Source organism: Bufo bufo, chromosome 3 (genome assembly GCF_905171765.1).
Source record: "Bufo bufo chromosome 3, aBufBuf1.1, whole genome shotgun sequence".
NCBI classification, from domain to species: domain Eukaryota; kingdom Metazoa; phylum Chordata; class Amphibia; order Anura; family Bufonidae; genus Bufo; species Bufo bufo.
Window position 1 is genome coordinate 361,382,397 of NC_053391.1, and position 21,289 is coordinate 361,403,685.

The following is a 21,289-nucleotide window of genomic DNA, read 5'->3' on the forward strand; positions in this document are numbered from 1 at the left end:
TACACTAATTAGAAATAGCACGATATCGTTAATAATGAGTCCATTACAAAGCATAGCAGGGATTAAGCTAAAGCCACCCATATACATAAGTGTCAACCGGAAGGTGGCCAGTCAGTCTTTCGGAATCTTTGTCCTAATGATGTGACTTGCAATATGCTACACCATACTAGAGGTCCATATCACGGAGGTACTTTAAAGAGCACCTTTTGGCAGGACAGAGAATATTAACTAGGTATACTGCCTGGTAGGGTTGATAGAGCTGCATAATATAATATCTGTCTGACAGGTGCTCTTTTAAAAATAACATATACATTTTTGCACAGTGGCAAATATTTGGCCACATTCATCCGAGAGATGTTTTTATCTGTATGGGCAGCTTTAGTAAAAAAAAAAGTATATCTTGGTGCATCAATTGCTGCTTCCCTGTATATTATCTGTATACATATAAATTAAATGAATGCTTATATAATAATATCAAGACAATAAAGCCATAAAACTGGAACAAAAATGTCTTTCATCAAAAAAGTCTTCTCTCTTTTCCTCTTTATCTGTTTTTTTTTGTTGGATGACACTACTGTAATCATTTATGTATGGCAATCTTGACATGAAAATCTAGAGATATCCGGTAGTTCAGTGTTCAATGTGAAGGAACAGTCTTTGATGTCATGGGAAAAAACCTCATCCACACGTAGCAAAAAACATGTTTGTAATTTGGAGCACAATTTCAAATTAGCAGCATGCTCATTATTTTGCAGAAATGTTGCATATGTTCACAACGGGTTTTAATGGGAAAACCGCTGCCGAAGGTGTGTATTGGTGCCAACGGACTGAGTGCATATGGTCCACATGTGGAGCAAAGAGGACAGAGTTTGGCCTGTGAGATTGTGTGGGCCTGGGACCGGTCATTAAACTGGAGGGCAGAGAGGGTTTGTTCACAGCGAGAATGTTGGTGGGCTGGGGGCTGGAGTGCAAGTGCCACAAGCCTTCCGAATGGGTCACTGTGGGTCATCTGGCACACCTTCAGAAGACTCACAGGCAGAGCTGTCAACCAAACATTGCCAAGTAAGACCTGGAGAATCATGGAGCAGATGGGGTAGCACCTGATCACCCACATTTCATACTCCTAACAGTTGAACCTAATTTTCATTAGCTTTTAACCAACCATCTTTCTCAGTACACCACTTGCATACCCCTTACCTCGATTGGTTATCAGATGTGCTAAGAAGAACATATCTAATATATGTGGCCTGGCCCAGTGCCTCTTTGCCACCCAATGAAACTTATTATGTTTACAACAAAACAATGAGGTTTTTCTGCAGTGTCTTTAGGGTTTTTTGCAATGACTTTAAAACAGTTTTTCCATCAAGGAAAAACAGGGTAGGAGATAAATATATGACCGCTGAGACCCAAGAACATGGGTCCCAATAAATGTATGCCAGCTGAGACCCAAGAACATGGGTCCCAGAGTCCCCTCTGTGTGAGCAGGTGTGATTGCCATTCCCTTCACTTCTTTGGGACTGACGGAGTGCATCACTATGCTCTTTGGCAATCCCATGGAAGTAAATGTAGTGGAGGTCACACATGCGCACAACTGCAGCATTCACACAGGGAATTAGGGAAAACTGTTTTCAGAATCGCTGGAGGATACTCATATATTTTCAGCTATCCTGTGGATAGGTGATAAATATTCTTTATGGGAAAACCCCTTTAAATTACATCAGACATATATATATATATATATATATATATATATATATATATATATAATGATAACGGGGAGTTCCCTGCTTGTGCCAGAACAGAGAGCCACTCTGGCAGACCTGTGCATCCAAGCATTGCATGGATGGCCTAAAAATATATATCCTAAAATGCCCCTATAATTCCTCCAGTCTCCTTACTGTACCCATAGTAATAATGACTCCTAAAGTACCCCCAGAAATAATGCCAATATTGTGCCTCCAACAATAATAATGCCCCCAGTAATAGAACATCCCCAACAGTACCCCAGTATTAAAATGGACCCAGTGCTTCAAGTAATACCCCCAATAGTGTCCCAGTAATGCCTTCTATAGTGGTCCCAGTATTAGAAAATGCACCCAGTAATGTCCCCTATAGTGTTCCCAGTAATAAAATCCCCCCAGTAATCCATTAATGCCCCCTATAGTGCCCTAGCAATACCCCCCTATAGTTCTGGCATCAATGCCTCCTATAGTGCCCAAGTAAGTAAAAAAAAAAAATTACAATCACCTGTCCCATTACACACTATCTTCTCGGCTGTAGGCCACATGCCTCATCTAGCCTGCAACCTATGATGCCATCAGGCCATGTGCATCCCAGCAAAGGCAGACGCTATGATGTAATCACTTTGTGACTGCCTGCGTCATTGTAATTTTATATACACTGCTCAAAAAAATAAAGGGAACACTTAAACAACACAATGTAACTCCAAGTCAATCACACTTCTGTGAAATCAAACTGTCCACTTAGGAAGCAACACTGAGTGACAATCAATTTCATATGCTGTTGTGCAAATGGGATAGACAACAGGTGGAAATTATAGGCAATTAGCAAGACACCCCCAATAAAGGAGTGGTTCTGCAGGTAGTAACCACAGACCACTTCTCAGTTCCTATGCTTCCTGGCTGATGTTTTGGTCACTTTTGAATGCTGGCGGTGCTTTCACTCTAGTGGTAGCATGAGACGGAGTCTACAACCCACACAAGTGTCTCGGGTAGTGCAGCTTATCCAGGATGGCACATCAATGCGAGCTGTGGCAAGAAGGTTTGCTGTGTCTGTCAGCATAGTGTCCAGAGCATGGAGGCGCTACCAGGAGACAGGCCAGTACATCAGGAGACGTGGAGGAGGCCGTAGGAGGGCAACAACCCAGCAGCAGGACCGCTACCTCCGCCTTTGTGCAAGGAGGAACAGGAGGAGCACTGCCAGAGCCCTGCAAAATGACCTCCAGCAGGCCACAAATGTGCATGTGTCTGCTCAAACGGTCAGAAACAGACTCCATGAGGGTGATATGAGGGCCCGACGTCCACAGGTGGGGGTTGTGCTTACAGCCCAACACCGTGCAGGACGTTTGGCATTTGCCAGAGAACACCAAGATTGGCAAATTCGCCACTGGTGCCCTGTGCTCTTCACAGATTAAAGCAGGTTTACACTGAGCACATGTGACAGACGTGACAGAGTCTGGAGACGCCATGGAGAATGTTCTGCTGCCTGCAACATCCTCCAGCATGACCGGTTTGGCATTGGGTCAGTAATGGTGTGGGGTGGCATTTCTTTGGAGGGCCGCACAGCCCTCCATGTGCTCGCCAGAGGTAGCCTGACTGCCATTAGGTACCGAGATGAGATCCTCAGACCCCTTGTGAGACCATATGCTGGTGCGGTTGGCCCTGGGTTCATCCTAATGCAAGACAATGCTAGACCTCATGTGGCTGGAGTGTGTCAGCAGTTCCTGCAAGACGAAGGCATTGATGCTATGGACTGGCCCGCCCGTTCTCCAGACCTGAATCCAATTGAGCACATCTGGGACATCATGTCTCACTCTATCCACCAACGTCACGTTGCACCACAGACTGTCCAGGAGTTGGCAGATGCTTTAGTCCAGGTCTGGGAGGAGATCCCTCAGGAGACCGTCCCCCACCTCATCAGGAGCATGCACAGGCGTTGTAGGGAGGTCATACAGGCATGTGGAGGCCACACACACTACTGAGCCTCATTTTGACTTGTTTTAAGGACATTACATCAAAGTTGGATCAGCCTGTAGTGTGTTTTTCCACTTTAATTTTGAGTGTGACTCCAAATCCAGACCTCCATGGGTTGAAAAATTAGATTTCCATTTTTTAATTTTTGTGTGATTTTGTTGTCAGCACATTCAACTATGTAAAGAACGAAGTATTTCAGAAGAATATTTAATTAATTCAGATCTAGGATGTGTTATTTTTGTGTTCCCTTTATTTTTTTGAGCAGTGTAGCTTTCAGGTTTAGTGGCCTGAAGCCTACAGTCATGGTCAAAAGTTTTGAGGCTAACACAAATTTTGGTTTGCACAAAGTGTGCTGTTTAAGTGTTTTTAGATCTTTTTGTCAGATGTTTCTATGGTATACAGAAGTACTATTATAAGCATTTCATACGTTTTTAACTTTCCATTGATGAATACATTGCGTTTATGCAAAGACTCAGTTTTCACAGTGTTGGCACTTCTTTTTCAAGACTTCTGCAATTTGCCCTGGCATGCTGGATATCAGCTTCTGGGGTGAATTCTGACTGATACAATTCTTGTCTAATCAGAGCTTGGAAGTTATCATTATTTCTGTGCTTTTGTTTGTCCATCCACTTTTTGAGGACTAACCATGGGCTCTCCATGGGATTGAGATCTGGGGAGTTTCCTTGCCATATAACCAAAATTTCTATATTTTGTTCACCATGGGATTGAGATCTGGGGAGTTTCTTTGCCATATAACCAAAATTTCTATATTTTGTTCACCGATCCACATAGTTATCACTTTTGCCTTGTGACATGGTGCTCCATTATGCTGGAAAAAGCATTGTCCATCATCAAATTGCTCCTGGATCATTGGGAGATGTTGCTGCTGGAGGGTGTTTTCATACTATTGTTTATTCATGGCAGTGTTCTTAAGTAAAATCTGTGCTTGCTGTCTTGCCTGACCAAGCTCTGCACTGGTGGTGACCCAAACCTATTTGGGAGACAGTCCTGGAACTTACTGGACTTCATTTGGTGCCTGAAGCCTCAATAAATGGTTGATTTAGGTGCAATGTTAAAAGTATCAATGTCCCTTCCTGTGAAGCCCTTTTGATGCAAAGCAAAGATGACTGCACATGTTTTCTTGGTGGTAACCATGGTTAACAGAAGAAGCCAATGATTTCAAGCATCACTACACCTTTTAAAGCAACCAGTTTAATCTTCTAAGGGTACTTTCACACTACCTTTTTAACTTTTCCGGTATTTAGTTCTGTCCTAGGGGCTCAATACCGGAAAAAAAACTGATCAGTTTTATCCTAATGCATTCTGAATGGAGAACAATCCGTTCAGTATGCATCAGGATGTCTTCAGTTTAGTCACTGTACGGTTTTTGGACGGTGAAAATACCGCAGCATGTTGTGATATTTTCTCCGTCAAAAATTGAAATGCATTAATGCCGGATCGATCCCTAAGTGTTCCAGAAAAACAGATCCTGTTTTGCGGTCTGCACATGCGCAGACCTTTAAAAATTTGAAAAAGATAAATACCGGATCCGTTTTTCAGATGACAACCGGAGAGACGAATCCGGTATTGCAATACATTTGTGAGACTGCTCCGTATCCGGATCCGTCTACAAATAGTATCCTTTGCATACAGATTTCCGGTTCCTTAATTCATTTTTCCAATCCAGCAGCGGGTGGCCATGCTTTTTCACACTATAAAAATGGAAAGATATGTGGATAGCTCACCACCCTCCTCAGTAGGGTAGGGGTGCTCTAGCCGATAAGACTGCTCACTCGATCAGTCCAAGAAGATAAATAAAATAGGAAGAAAAACGGCTGGCACTCACTATGTGGTATCACATCAAACAACAATTTATTAAAGCTGTATCGCTATTTAAACAGTAAAATACATATTCGATAAAAACAAAATAGTTAAAAATCCCCCTAAAAAAATAAATAAATAAAAAACAATATACTGTTCAATTGGATCTAAAACCGCACAAGAGTAAAGTCTCTTCAAAAGATATGATGTTTCTTTGTCTGTTTGTGCAATATATGTCCAATTGAGTATAACAGGAATACTGTCGTTATAAATGCAATAGGAAATAAAGCCAAGTCCCCACGCTGTGTTGGTAACTGCTGGGATATAGTCTCTACTTGTCTATGGTTCACTTCAGCAGTTGTTGTTTAAATAGGTTTCAGTTTTTGGATATATCATTCCTTTGCAGGGTAATAATGTAGCTTACCCACCAGGACGAAACTCCGGCTGTCTACTTCACTCGCCGCCGCTTGCTCTCGGCGTCCCCCGCTCTCCGTTGTTTGGCACGTGATGTACCTGGGTTATCGCGGGATTTAGCAATTCCAATCCGAAGATCTGGTGAGAGCAGAGCGGAACTCCGGCTGTCTGTTTAGTTCGCCGCTGCTAACTCTCGGCGTCCCCCGCTCTCCGTTGTTTGGCACGTGATGTACCTGAGTTATCGCGGGATTTGGCAATTTCAATCCGAAGATCTGGTGAGAGCTGTAGAATAAGTATATGAGTGGAGCGCTCCACTTGTAAAAAATACTTCAAATTTCGTTGATCATATCCAGAAGCTCCTTATTGGCAGGGATATAGATAAATATATTTGTAAGACATATCAAAAACCCTCTGCCCGGAATGCATTTATCCTGCATTCTAGCTGTCATCTGCCCAATTGGCTGCTAAACGTACCCTTCGGACAGTTCCGTAGATTAAAACGGAACTGTACCGAAGAGGCCCAATTTGAATTAGAAGCAATGCACCTGAGGGATAAATTCCTGGCCAAACAATATCCAACTAATTTGCTAGAATGTTCATTGGAAAAAGTCAGGAAACTACCAAGGAGTTCATTATTAACTGTCAAAATAGCAGAGCAAAATGAAGTAGACTCCCAATTCAGGATTATTCTTCCATACACAACACAAAGAAGAAAAGTGGAAGAAATTATTAAACGGCATTGGCATCATCTACTACTAGACAAAACAATAGGGAGGTTGATGCCAACTAAACCACAGATAATATATACTAGAGCCGCCAATTTAGGGATAAAAGTAGCTCCATCGATTAAAACAAGAAAGAGAGCTACATTTAATACCGGGAGACTAACTAATCTGAAAGGTTTTTACAAATGCGGACAATGCATTTGCTGCAAAATTACAAGAATCCCTAGGAATACTAAGACGGTATCTTCCACACAAAATTCTTTTGTGTGGGAGATTGAACAATTCCTGACATGCAATTCTGTGAGCGTGATCTATTTGGCACAATGTCCGTGTTCAAGACAGTACATTGGACGGACGAAAAGGGCCTTGAGAGTGAGGATATCGGAACACATTTCCAACATTAAGAAGGGGTACGATAAACACTCACTCTCAAGGCACTTTAAAGAAGCTCACGGACAGGACCCGACAGGTCTGTCCTTTGTAGCTCTAGAAAAAATTGACAAACATTGGAGAGGTGGAAACCATATAGAACGGATGTCTAGGGCAGAATCCAAACAAATATACAATTTTGGAAGTTTGATACCAGCGGGCTTAAACGCTGAACTGGAAATTTTTGGGTTCTTATAGATCAGGTAGTGTGCCCCTCATCCAATTGGGAATCACATGATTGGCCATTTAGTGGCACTGTGGTTCCCTCCTGTTTGATGTGCACGCTACCTCTGACATCACTCTCCTATATGAATACCAATATCGTAAGAGAGATAAGAATAGAATTTACGGAGGATGAGGCCCTTTACTATACAGACGTCATGAACAAGCTCATATTTGTTATACATTATTTTATATATTTGATTATGCATAAACTTCTGATCTCCTGGGATGCATTGAAATCAGTTTTTTTACAACTTTTATAAATTTAATATATTGACTATTATTATGTATTTTTATATTGATAAATGACTGCGTTTGGGTAGATTTATATTAAACAACAGGTTGCGGTTTGGATTTTGCAAAAAACGCATATGCGATTTCAAAACCGCATCAGAAACGCATCAAAAACCGCATCAGGAGGAAAAATAATTCCAGCCCAGATTTTGGAGATTGCTGAGGAGGATATAAAAGGAGGAGATTCAAGGACAGGGATATAGCTACTGATGAAGAGGATTGAAGTCCTCGAAACGCGTTTAGCGTTATATCCCTGCCAATAAGGAGCTTCTGGATATGATCAACGAAATTTGAAGTATTTTTTACAAGTGGAGCGCTCCACTCATATACTTATTCTACAGCTCTCACCAGATCTTCGGATTGAAATTGCCAAATCCCGCGATAACTCAGGTACATCACGTACCAAACATTGGAGAGCGGAGGACGCCGAGAGTTAGCAGCGGCGAACTAAACAGACAGCCGGAGTTCCGCTCTGCTCTCACCAGATCTTCGGATTGGAATTGCTAAATCCCGCGATAACCCAGGTACATCACTTGCCAAACAACGGAGAGCGGGGGACGCCGAGAGCAAGCGGCGGCGAGTGAAGTAGACAGCCGGAGTTTCGTCCTGGTGGGTAAGCTACATTATTACCCTGCAAAGGAATGATATATCCAAAAACTGAAACCTATTTAAACAACAACTGCTGAAGTGAACCATAGACAAGTAGAGACTATATCCCAGCAGTTACCAACACAGCGTGGGGACTTGGCTTTATTTCCTATTGCATTTATAACGACAGTATTCCTGTTATACTCAATTGGACATATATTGCACAAACAGACAAAGAAACATCATATCTTTTGAAGAGACTTTACTCTTGTGCGGTTTTAGATCCAATTGAACAGTATATTGTTTTTTATTTATTTATTTTTTTAGGGGGATTTTTAACTATTTTGTTTTTATCGAATATGTATTTTACTGTTTAAATAGCGATACAGCTTTAATAAATTGTTGTTTGATGTGATACCACATAGTGAGTGCCAGCCGTTTTTCTTCCTATTTTTCACACTATAGGAAGAAGTGACGGCCTCTCTGTTGGCCAGGACCATGGGAATGCATATGAGTTGGCACTTTTTCCTATAGTGTTCAAGCACGGCCACCACTGCTGGATTACAGGGTGGTTGTAACCACTAGATACGAGCAATGTATAATCCAATGGAAAAGGAAAAATTTATAAGGAGGCTATATGGACAATCACAATACATTAGTAAGTGCCTTGTATTAACTTTATCTACATGATAAATGCCATTTGTTGAAGTGAGACAATCCCTTTAAGTTAATTTTGATGGCAAGAAATGACTTTACAATTAATTGCAATCCATCTAATCGCTCTTTATAACAATCTAGAGTTAATGCAAACTGCCAACATTAAAACCAAAGCAGCAAACTTTGTGAAAACCAAAATTTGTCTGAGTCACGACTCCCATTCCCTGCCACAGTATTCAACTGCATTGCATTCCTGAGGACAGCAATACAGTTGAATCCAGGGGGGTGGCCACTGGCAGGATACACAGGTACCTGATGTTACCAGTGTTAATTAACGATAGTCACATCAACGGTTGGCCCCTGGGGCCATGTAATGCTACATTCCACCTGCAAGAGCTTCCACTTGTGTCAGACCTGTATGTTTTTTTGTATAATAATATATATACAGATGTATGCTATAATGTGGGTAGCTGTTTTATAGGAGAATTCCAAAAGTAGGTACCATGTGTTATACAAGCTGGCACCATGTGTTTATACAGGTGTAAGCAAATACCTAGGTTACCGGTATGTAAAAAGCTAATATAATAGCATTTCCGATAGGTACCCTTTAAAGGCATCATGTGAACAGAAATAATGCTGAATCAACATCTTCATGTCCCATTATGTCACAAATATGTAAATTTGCATTCTACATATCTGAAAAGTCAGGAATGTCCTTGTGTTCAGCATAAGATTGGGGCTTTACTTCATACTAAAGGTGAAAAGTTTAAATCCTGCTTTGAACAGATTATGAGTGAATCAACTCTGTAACCATGTTGTGTAGTAGTTTGTGAAGTGTATCAGCTTCATTGACAGCTAATATTAGCACACATTCCCTTTAATTACAGTACACTCAATGAGAAAAAAAATAAAGCACCAAGAATGAGTTGTTGGAATCAAATGAAACTTTATAAGAATGAATGCAATTATTACATATGTAAGGCCCCTTGCAGACGAGCGTGTCCGGATTAGGTCCAGATGCGTCCCGGTGCATTGCGGCAAACCCACGCGAGTAGGAACGCAATTGCGGTCAGTTTTGACTGCGATTGCGTTCCGATGTTCAGTTTTTATCGTGCGGGTGCAATGTGTTTTGCACGCACGTGATAAAAAACTGACTGTGGTACCCAGACCCGAACTTCTTCACAGAAGTTCAGGTTTGGGTTAGTTGTAGTGTAGATTGTATTATTTCCCCTTATAACATGGTTATAAGGGAAATTAATAGCATTCTGAATACAGAATGCATAGTACAATAGGGCTGGAGGGGTTAAAAAATAAAATAAAATAATTTAACTCACCTTAATCCACTTGTTCGCGCAGCCGGCATCTCTTCTGTCTTGTTCTGTGAGGAATAGGACCTTTGATGACGTCACTACGCTCATCACATGATCCGTCAGATGATCCATCACTATGGTGATGGATCATGTGACGGACCATGTGATGAACGCAGTGACGTCATCAAAGGTCCTATTGCTCACAGATGAAGACAGAAGAGAGTGGATTAAGGTGAGTTAAATTTATTTATTTATTTTTTTAACCCCTCCAGCCCTATTTTACTTAGCATTCTGTATTCAGAATGCTATTATTTTCCCTTATAACCATTATATTCCCTTATAACCATTATAAGGGAAAATAATACAGATCGGGTCCCCAGCCCGATCGTCACCTAGCAACCGTGCGGGAAAATCGCACCGCATCCGCACTTGCTTGCGGATGCTTGAGATTTTCACGCAACCCTATTAATTTCTATGGGGCCTGCGTTACGTGAAAAACGCACAAAGAGGAGCATGCTGCGATTTTCACGCAACGCACAAGTGATCCGTGAAAATCACCGCTCGTGTGCACAGCCCCATAGAAATGAATGGGTCAGGATTCTGTGCGGGTGCAATGCGTTCACCTCACCCGTGTGAAAGGGGCCTAAGTGATTACAATATCAGAGCGAAAGGATAAGGTTATTGGGGAAAACTGTCCAGTTGAAAGGAGGCTCTAGTGCCCTGTTGGGCCACCTCTAGCCTAGATACAAGATGAAATATGTTTGGTCATGGAGAGATACAGATTCTGTATGGTATGGTATCACCTGCACACTTGTAGGTTGCTGAAGCTGGCGTCCCAGCTGGTCCCATAAGCACTTGATTGGTGATAAATCTGGTGACCGGGCAAGCCAAGGTAATGTTGCAATCTGGCGGAGACATTCCTGGAAAACTATGCAACAAAAATGATATGACCAACTTATGCTAGTAAATACAAATAATTCAGACATTTTCAGATGCCAATTATCTTTTAGTTATATTTGTGTTTTTTATGTTTTTAAATGTTTTTACACTGTTTTAGCTTTTTTGGAGGACTTAAAGGCTATGTAAACCTTTGGAGTAAATTATTTTCTGATTGCATTTAACTTATTTTTGGCTAAAAATCATATTTTTTAATAGGCCTTTTTTAAAAATATTGAGCTGGTCAGTCACAAAGGGTTAACAGTTTTTCTAACTGTGTGACTGGTACTTTCACTTTCACTTTGTGCTGGTCATCTAATTACCCTTATCTATAAACTACTAAGAGGTCATAAGCACTTATTTAAGCCACATCTTATCAGTAAGATAATGATTGAGCTTTAATGAGTGTTTATAAGGTCTGAGGGCAGAGATAAGGAGCCCGTCAGCTCCTCAACTGACGGAAAAGAGAGAAAATCTACAGGCAGCTAGTAGAGCATGTCAGCTCTGTACACAAAAAAGGATTCCATATCCATAAAGACCAATTGAAAAAATGATTTTTAGCTCAAAATAAGTATAATGCAATAATAAAGAAATACTCTTTCACCCTTCCTGAGTCCCTCCGACTGCCATGACAAACATTCAGTACCCTGTGAATTGGGCAACAGGTAGTCAATCAGGGGGCATAGGAACCGCCCTTCTACTTTATAACTACTCAGATACCATAGAACATGAAAGTTAAAGTGTTTCTCCGGGCTTTTAATATTGATGACACCCAGCACCCACACCAATCAGCTGTATAAGGAGACGGCACGCGCAGTGTGCACGTGCTGTCTCCCGTTTCTCTTCCTGCTCTTGCTGCTTTGCCATAGACATGCATGTGTACACTGTGCGCGCCCCGTCTCCTCATACAGTTGATCGGCGGGGTTTTCGGGTGTCGGATCCCCCGCTGATCTAAAATTGATGACCTGTCCTAAGGATAGGTCATCAATATTAAAAGCCTGGAGAACCCCTTTAAACAGCCGGGATAGTAGTCATCTCCAATCCTGCCCAGTGCAGGTGGATGTCAGTTGTACAATACAGCCTGCAGCCACAGTGTATGGAGCGGGCTCAGCTACTGAGCCCACTCCATATACTCCTAGCACACCTCTTACATACAAGTACATTAAAGCATGCAAAGCGGTTAATGGGATCTTCCACTTTTTTTAATTTATGGAAACAGCCTCGGCCCTGATAAACTGATAAATGAACTTACACCCTGGGCTCTCCAATCCAGTGCCTCCACCCCTTCCTCTCCCCCACACTGCAGCCAGTTATGTAGTGTTGTGGCTGCAATGGTGACGATCCATGCAGAAATCACCAGCCTCAGCGGTCAGGTGCCATACAACGCTGAGGCCAGTGAGGCGGTCATGGTCATATATACTGTATATATTACAATTTTGCCAATAAAGCCTAAACAAATACCTTCAATTAGTCAGCACGGGCTTTGCCTACACTAATGCTCATTTCTTTTTCCATTGGGTATCCCTGTCTTGCTCTGCCAGGGAGGAAGTTGCTTTTGTTAATCAGATTGTCCTCCTCAGTGAAGATAAGAGGATTTCTTGAGATAGCACTGTTCTTCTTACTGACTAAGCTGTTGGAAACCCGTCAAATAATAACCATTCACTGAGCTGAACGCAGTAAATTGCACATATAACCGTGCTGTGACTTTTACACTAAGAAGTAGATAAGGTTATTTCTTCTTCAGCTGAGCTGTATGGTAAATCTGACCATATACTTGCAAATCTGGTATCTTGGCTTCTGCTTCATAATCCAGTTTGATCACACAAATACCCAGACTAGACAATGGGTTTAAAGGGAACCTGTCATCAACTTTATGCTGCCCATACTAACGGCAGAATAAAGTACACACAGGTGAGTTGATTTCAGCGGTCTGTCATTTAAAAGTTAAAAGTAAGTGGTTACTGAGAACCAACATCATAATCATTGCAGACTGGGCCTGGAAAAGAGTCACAGCCACCTGAGAAGAGTCCTGGTTATTCATGAATTCCTGCTCTCCTGCCCACCTGCTGATGACTGATCTTCTACCTGGTTTTCTCCCTTTCTCTCTAGGAGAGAACTGCCAATCATCAGCAGATGGGTTAGAGTGCAGTGATTATGATGCTGGTTCTCAGTAACCACTTACTTTTAGCTCATGAGTGACACACAGCTGAAATCAGCATTTTTGTCACTATTTTATGCTGCCCTCAGTGAGGTCAGCATAAAGTTGATGACAGGTTCCCTTTAAACAACGTTTTATTGATATACTTAAATCTTCACAATTGTATATATATTTGTGATCTTTTGAAGCACTTTAATTTTAAATAGTTGTTTTATCTGTCCGAGTTTCTCTAGGTTTCAAACAAGCCAGGTTTTTCATGATTATTAGCATACTCTACAATGTTCTCTATGCAAAAGTATATGGTAATCCAGCAATGTAATCAAATTCAGTTTACTTTGCATATATCTACAATGTCTGAATATACTACCTATTTCTCATATAATCATCCTATATAGATTTTATTGTCATATTTGACAGTTTACAATGTTTAGGAACTGGGAATGGCAGCAAATAGAAATATATCTATGAGGTTCGATATCTCACTTTAGGAGAATGTTTGGATACTGGTAAAATATATATTTGGGAGTTAAGCAAGCAATTGTGTTAAATGTTGTCAAAATATCTTTGTTGTCAGTGTTGAGTTAAGTCTCGTTGCACACTGCCGGCATAGTTCCAGCAGGCTTCTGTCAGAGAACAGCCTGCCTAAGCTATCTGGACCTGGCATTGCAAGATATTACCAGAATGTCCTCCAGCCGAATTGACTATAGTAGGGTTCGGCAAAGATCTGTCCGCTACCTGGCAAATATGGCGGGGATCGGCTGGACAAATACCACTTCGTGCTGGACCCTATTATAGTTATTGGGGTCGGCGGGCATTCCAGTAATGTCCGACAACGTTCGATTCAGAAAGCTATGGCAGGCTGTTCTCTGCCGGAACAGCCTGACGGACTCATGCTGTCAGTGTGAAAGAAGCATAAGTAGACCATGGGCCCTAGGTTGTTCTGAAAACTTTCCCAGCGCTGCCCTGCAATGTCTATAATCAATACCACATTTTTGTGCTAGTATTGCCCACTGCCAGTATCCAACCAACGCTAACAGTATCAGACTGTATAGGGAAACTACCTTTAGAAAAGCCAACTATCCAGAATGCTTGTTCCAATAATTGCCCCTATCCTCGGCCTGTGTAAAAGGGCCCTATAACAGACATGTCAGGAGAGGTATAAATCCGGGGACTCACAGGTGATATCTTTCCTGATTGAAGTTGTTTTGTTTTCTTCTCTTCTTCATCCGGCCGAGATCACAATGACAACTTCTGATATCTGCACTTTGCTGTTGTGACATCTTATACCTCTCATATCTACAGCCATCCCCAGCCTCTACAGCAACACAAATTAGTTCACACAACAGATTAAATACAGACCCAAGAATATATCCCTCCTAAAGAAATACATAACCCCTAACAAATTCAGAGCCCAGATCCCCTAATTACAGACCCAGGGTAGAACCACTAAATAAATTCAGAGTTCAGACCCTAGACCAGGCCCCTTTAACTAAAACAATCCCCAGACCAGTGCCCATACACTTAAACAGTAGAAAATCCTCTGCTCCCTGGGTGCTCTCCCCTCTGAGCTGTGACAATATATGGCCTTCTAGAATCCATATAACCATTTGAAGGTGTATTTAGATGGGCTGACTGAGTGGCGGAATTCGACTGGTCAAAGATCAGCTGGAGAGTGATCTCCTTCACAGTATGAGGATGAGGGATCCAATCATGGCTTCTGAGCAGCAGATCGCTGTTTAGACCACACAGTCTGCTGCTCAGAAGTCATGATCGGTGGTGTCTGCATGAACGATAGGATCACCCGATGAACTAACGTTTCGCTCATTCATTGGGTGATCGGCGGCACAGTTAGACGGCCAGATGATTGGGAATGACCTTCCCAGGATAGGTCAGTCCATATAATCTGGATGATTATTGGTGCATCTAAATCCACCTTAAACCTCCCAGTAGCCATTGCACTTCAGTCTCTACCATACTCTCTGGCTTAAGGACTTGCGCATATGCCATTCAATCACAATAGGGTCTTCATATGGTCAAGTGAAAATGTACAGGCCCTTCTATAGGCCGTGCTGATAATTGCGCAAAGCAGTTTTGTTGCGTTCTTTGCTGCAATTCATGCAAAAATAGCAATCAAACCATGATGTGCATCAAATCTTTCAACCAGAAATCATTGTACAAAAGATGTTTTGCCACTGCTTTTGCTGTGATTTGTAGAAAAAAAATCTGAATAAATTTGCAAAGTGCAATAACTATTTGTCACGAGGGTATCAAGAGCCACGTCTGACTCCGCTATACCCGGGGTCAGGAGGTCGCAGCGGGTGGCTGCGCGCTCTATATCTAAAGATCACGTTGTTTCTTAGTGATTGTTTTCTGTGTTTGCCTTGCTATCCTTTTTGTCTCAATCAGGGATCCGTAGCTTCTCCTCCTCAGCTGTTTCTTGTCTGCCACTCCCAACCTCCTTATGTTCTCCCCTCACTCTTCTCTAGTTGCCAGTTATAGAGCTTCCTGCCTGGACATCTATACTGACCCACTGGAGTTGTGAATCCTGGTTGTCGTTCCAGAGTGCTACCCTCCGGATCCCTGTTGGGCTTCTTGTTGTCTCCTGTTGTCGCCCACCTGGGATTATATGTTGAGTTTGTATTGTCTGTCCTTCCCTTGGTGTTTTCCTTTAGAGCTAGTGGTGCGGACTAGTGTTCCCACCGCCCTGTTCACTATCTAGGGCTCAGCTTAGGGAAAACCAGGGCTTTAGGCACGTGATCGGCGTACGGGTGAGGAACCCGTCTAGGGATGTCAGGGCAGCCAGGTGCCAGCCGCTAGGTGAGTCAGGGGTCACCACCTTCCCTCTCACTTGGGCAGGGCCTTCCTTGTTCCCTCCCTCTGTGTCACGTATGTGATAGTCACGCCGACCGTGATATTATAACTGGCCTTTACTTTTTGAGAAAAAAATAAATAAAATAAAAAAAAATTCTTTTTGTTGTTTTTTTTTTCTCTACTTAGAATCCAATATGGATCCTATTGCTGCCTTGGCAAAACAGCTTCAAGGCCTGTCTTTGGAGGTGGCAGGATTGAAGGCGTCTGTCCTCCAACAACAGCAGCAAATGCAGCAGACCGCACCCCCAGCGGTTGCTATGGGTAACCAGGTTGTTACAGAACCCAAGGTTGTTCTTCCTGACAGATTTTCTGGGGGAAGGGACAAATTTGCAACGTTCCGTGAGGCCTGCAAATTATACTTTAAGTTGCGCCCTTACTCCTCAGGTAATGAAGAACAGCGGGTTGGGATTGTCATTTCCCTGCTTCAGGGGGACCCACAATCCTGGGCGTTCTCGTTACCCCCTGGTTCCCAGGCTCTCCGGTCAGTGGAGGGATTTTTTGGGGCTTTGGGTCTCATATATGATGACCCTGACCGAGTCACGCTGGCTGAGTCGAAGTTACGGAGACTCCTACAGGGAGATCGGTCAGCAGAGGAATATTGCTCAGAGTTCCGTAGGTGGGCTACGGATACTCAGTGGAACGACCCGGCTCTCAGGAGTCAGTTCTGCTCTGGGTTATCTGAAAGGGTTAAGGATGCACTGGCGCTGTATGAGACCCCCCTTTCCCTTGATGCTGTTATGTCCCTCTCTATCAGAATAGATAGGCGTCTTAGGGAGAGATCGAAAATTCCTGAGCAATTGGTTACCTCTCCCAAGCAACAATTAGTCTGTACTGACTTAGATGAGCCTATGCAGCTAGGCGGAACTTCTCGTCAGGTCCGTCCTCCTGAGGTTCGCCGTAGGGGGGGGGGCTTGTTTTTTCTGTGGGGGGAAGGGTCATTTCATTAATGTCTGTCCCTCCTTTCTCAAAAACAAAAGACCGTCGGAAAACTACTAACCCCAGGCTGTGCGGAGGATGTCAGCCGGGGGGTATACGTTTCCTCCATACGAACATCTCAATTTGTGTTACCAGCGGTTATTGTTTTTGGTGTTAAGACGGAGTCTATTTCTTTTTTTCTAGACAGTGGAGCAGGGGTAAATTTGATAGATGCCCATTTTGCCCGCACTATGGGTTTGTCTCTCTGTACGCTGCAGAGACCTATTCCCGTATTCGCTATAGATTCGGCTCCTCTGTCTCAGAGAAACCTCACCCACATTGTTCATAATTTACACCTTCGGGTAGGGGACCACCATAATGAGTGTCTTTCATGTTACGTTCTGGAGGGCCTTCCCTCTCCTGTGGTATTGGGTCTTCCCTGGTTGGTAGCGCACAATCCAGTGGTGGATTGGCAGGCCAGGGAGATATTGGAGTGGAGTGAGCATTGCAGAGAGAATTGCTTAAATAACAATTGCTTAATCGCCTCCATAGCTTCCCTACCTACATTTATTTCGGACTTTGAGGACGTTTTTTCTGAAAAGGTTTGTCAGAAGCTACCACCTCATCGTCCTTATGATTGCCCGGTTAACCTGATTCCCGGTGCAAAATTACCCAAGTCCAGGTTGTATAATCTTTCGGGTCCCGAGAGACAAGCCATGAAAGATTATATCTCCGAGAGTCTGGCTAAGGGACACATCAGACCCTCTTCTTCACCCGTGGCTGCAGGGTTTTTCTTTTTTAAAAAGAAAGATGGGGGCCTGCGTCCTTGCCTAGATTTCCGTGAGCTAAACCAGATAACCATCCGAGACCCATACCCTCTTCCTCTCATTCCTGACCTTTTTAATCAGATTGCGGGTGCTAGGTGGTTCTCCAAACTTGATCTTAGGGGGGCCTACAATCTGATTCGTATCAGGGAAGGGGATGAGTGGAAGACAGCTTTTAACACCCCTGAGGGGCATTATGAAAATCTAGTTATGCCTTTCGGTCTGACCAATGCCCCCGCTGTCTTCCAACATTTCGTTAATGATATTTTTAGTCATCTCATCGGCAGGTTTGTAGTCATATACCTAGATGATATCTTAATTTATTCGGCTGATCTGAAAACACATGAGGTGCATGTCAGGCAAGTACTGCAGGTCCTACGGACGAATAAATTATATGCGAAAATTGAAAAATGTGTCTTCGCCGTTCAGGAAATACAGTTCCTGGGATATCTATTATCTGCTTCAGGTTTCCGTATGGATCCTGGGAAGGTCCAGGCAATTTTAGATTGGGATCTTCCTGAGAACCTTAAAGCCCTACAACGGTTTTTGGGTTTCGCAAATTTCTATAGAAAGTTCATTAAAAATTATTCAGTGATCGCTAAACCCCTTACCGACATGACTAGGAAGGGGACTGATTTTTCTAAATGGTCTGACGCCGCTAAAAATGCATTTTTCTCTCTAAAAGAGAGGTTTACCTCGGCACCTGTTCTAATTCAACCTGATGTCTCCCAGCCTTTTATTGTTGAGGTAGATGCGTCAGAGGTGGGAGTGGGGGCTGTATTGTCTCAGGGTCTGTCTCCTAGCAAATGGCGCCCTTGCGCTTTCTTTTCCAAAAAATAATCTTCTAAAGAGAAGAACTATGATGTTGGAAATAGGGAACTGTTGGCGATTAAGCTGGCGCTTGAAGAGTGGCGTCACTTCTTAGAGGGAGCAATCCACCCCGTCACGGTGATTACGGATCACAAAAACCTTCTGTACCTAGAATCGGCTAAGCGTCTCACCCCTAGACAAGCTAGGTGGTCGCTATTCTTTACCAGATTTAACTTTGTAATCACCTATCGTCCTGGGGCAAAAAATACCAAGGCAGACGCGTTATCTCGTAGTTTCCCTGGAGGGGGTAATGCTAGTGATCCGGTACCTATTTTACAAAGAGGAGTGGTTGTCTCTGCTGTACACTCTGTTCTAGAGGGAAAGGTGTTAGAGGCCCAGGGGGACGCCAGGGCCTCTTGCCCCTCAGAGAAATTGTTTGTACCGTTAAACCTGCGTCTTGAATTATTAAAAGAACATCATAATTCGGCACTTGCTGGGCACCCGGGTAGTAAAGCAACCTTGGAGCTATTATCTCGTCGTTTTTGGTGGCCAAGGTTGCGTCAGGATGTAATGGATTTCATGTCTACTTGCTCTACTTGTGCACGCGCGAAATTCTCTCATACACGTCCAGCAGGGTCTTTATTGCCTCTTTTTATCCCCAATAGGCCATGGACACATCTGTCAATGGATTTCATCACTGACTTACCGTTGTCTGCGGGTAAAACAGTTATTTTGGTAGTAGTAGACAGGTTTAGCAAAATGGTACACTTTATTGCGCTACCCGCACTTCCTAATGCTAAAACTCTTGCTCAGGTGTTTATCAGTGAAATCGTGAAGCTTCACGGGGTCCCTTCCGATGTGGTTTCGGATCGGGGAACCCAGTTTATTTCTAAGTTTTGGAAAGCTTTTTGTTCCTGTTTGGGGGTACACTTGTCCTTTTCCTCAGCTTTCCATCCTCAGTCGAATGGACAGACTGAGCGTACCAACCAAAACCTAGAAACATATTTAAGGTGTTTTGTGTCTGAAAACCAAGAGTTGTGGTCATCATATTTACCGTTAGCTGAGTTTGCCATAAATAATCATTATCAGGAGTCCACTGGCAAGTCACCATTCCTTGGTGCATACGGTTTTCATCCCCAATTTTGTACTTTCAAAGAGGGGTGGTCTTCTGGGGTTCCCGAAGAGGGAAGGTTTTCTTCATCTCTTTCTTCGGTATGGCAGAAGGTGCAAGTTAACTTGAAAAAGATGAGTGGTAAATATAAATGCATGGCCGATAAGAAACGGTCGCCAGGTCCGGACCTAGGGGTGAATGACTATGTGTGTGGTTGTCTACTAGGAATATTAAGTTGAAGGTTCCCTCTTGGAAACTGGGCCCTAGGTTCATTGGTCCTTATAAAATAGTAGCCGTCATTAACCCTGTGGCTTTTCGCCTGGAGCTACCTCAGACTTTTAAGATCCATAACGTCTTCCATAAATCGTTACTCAAGAAGTATGTTCCACCTCTAGAACCATCACCGCTGCCACCTCCTCCTGTTATTGTGGATGGTAATCTGGAGTTTCAAATAGCCAGAATTGTTGATTCTCGTCGGGTCCGCCGCTCTCTTCAGTATCTGGTGCATTGGAGGGGTTACGGTCCCGAGGAAAGAATGTGGGTTCCAGCGTCAGAGGTAAACGCCAACAGGTTAATTCAGGCTTTCCATGCCTCTCATCCGGAGAGACCTGGTCCTGAGTGTCCGGAGGCCCCTCGTGAAAGGGGGGGTACTGTCACGAGGGTATCAAGAGCCACGTCTGACTCCGCTATACCCGGGGTCAGGAGGTCGCAGCGGGTGGCTGCGCGCTCTATATCTAAAGATCACGTTGTTTCTTAGTGATTGTTTTCTGTGTTTGCCTTGCTATCCTTTTTGTCTCAATCAGGGATCCGTAGCTTCTCCTCCTCAGCTGTTTCTTGTCTGCCACTCCCAACCTCCTTATATTCTCCCCTCACTCTTCTCTAGTTGCCAGTTATAGAGCTTCCTGCCTGGACATCTATACTGACCCACTGGAGTTGTGAATCCTGGTTGTCGTTCCAGAGTGCTACCCTCCGGATCCCTGTTGGGCTTCTTGCTGTCTCCTGTTGTCGCCCACCTGGGATTATATGTTGAGTTTGTATTGTCTGTCCTTCCCTTGGTGTTTTACTTTAGAGCTAGTGGTGCGGACTAGTGTTCCCACCGCCCTGTTCACTATCTAGGGCTCAGCTTAGGGAAAACCAGGGCTTTAGGCTCGTGATCGGCGTACGGGTGAGGAACCCGTCTAGGGATGTCAGGGCAGCCAGGTGCCAACCGCTAGGTGAGTCAGGGGTCACCACGTTCCCTCTCACTTGGGCAGGGCCTTCCTTGTTCCCTCCCTCTGTGTCACGTATGTGATAGTCACGCCGACCGTGATACTATTATGGTACTTTGGATGGCCATAGGACCCTAGACCTCCGATCCCAGGCACTCACCCAAACTATCCATATTATAATCCAGCTTTCTGAACAAAAAGAAGTCATGTCAACAGAGGTCATAAACAGTTTAATGGCATATACACATGTGTTTATAGGTTTTTTTTCAACTAGAAATACACA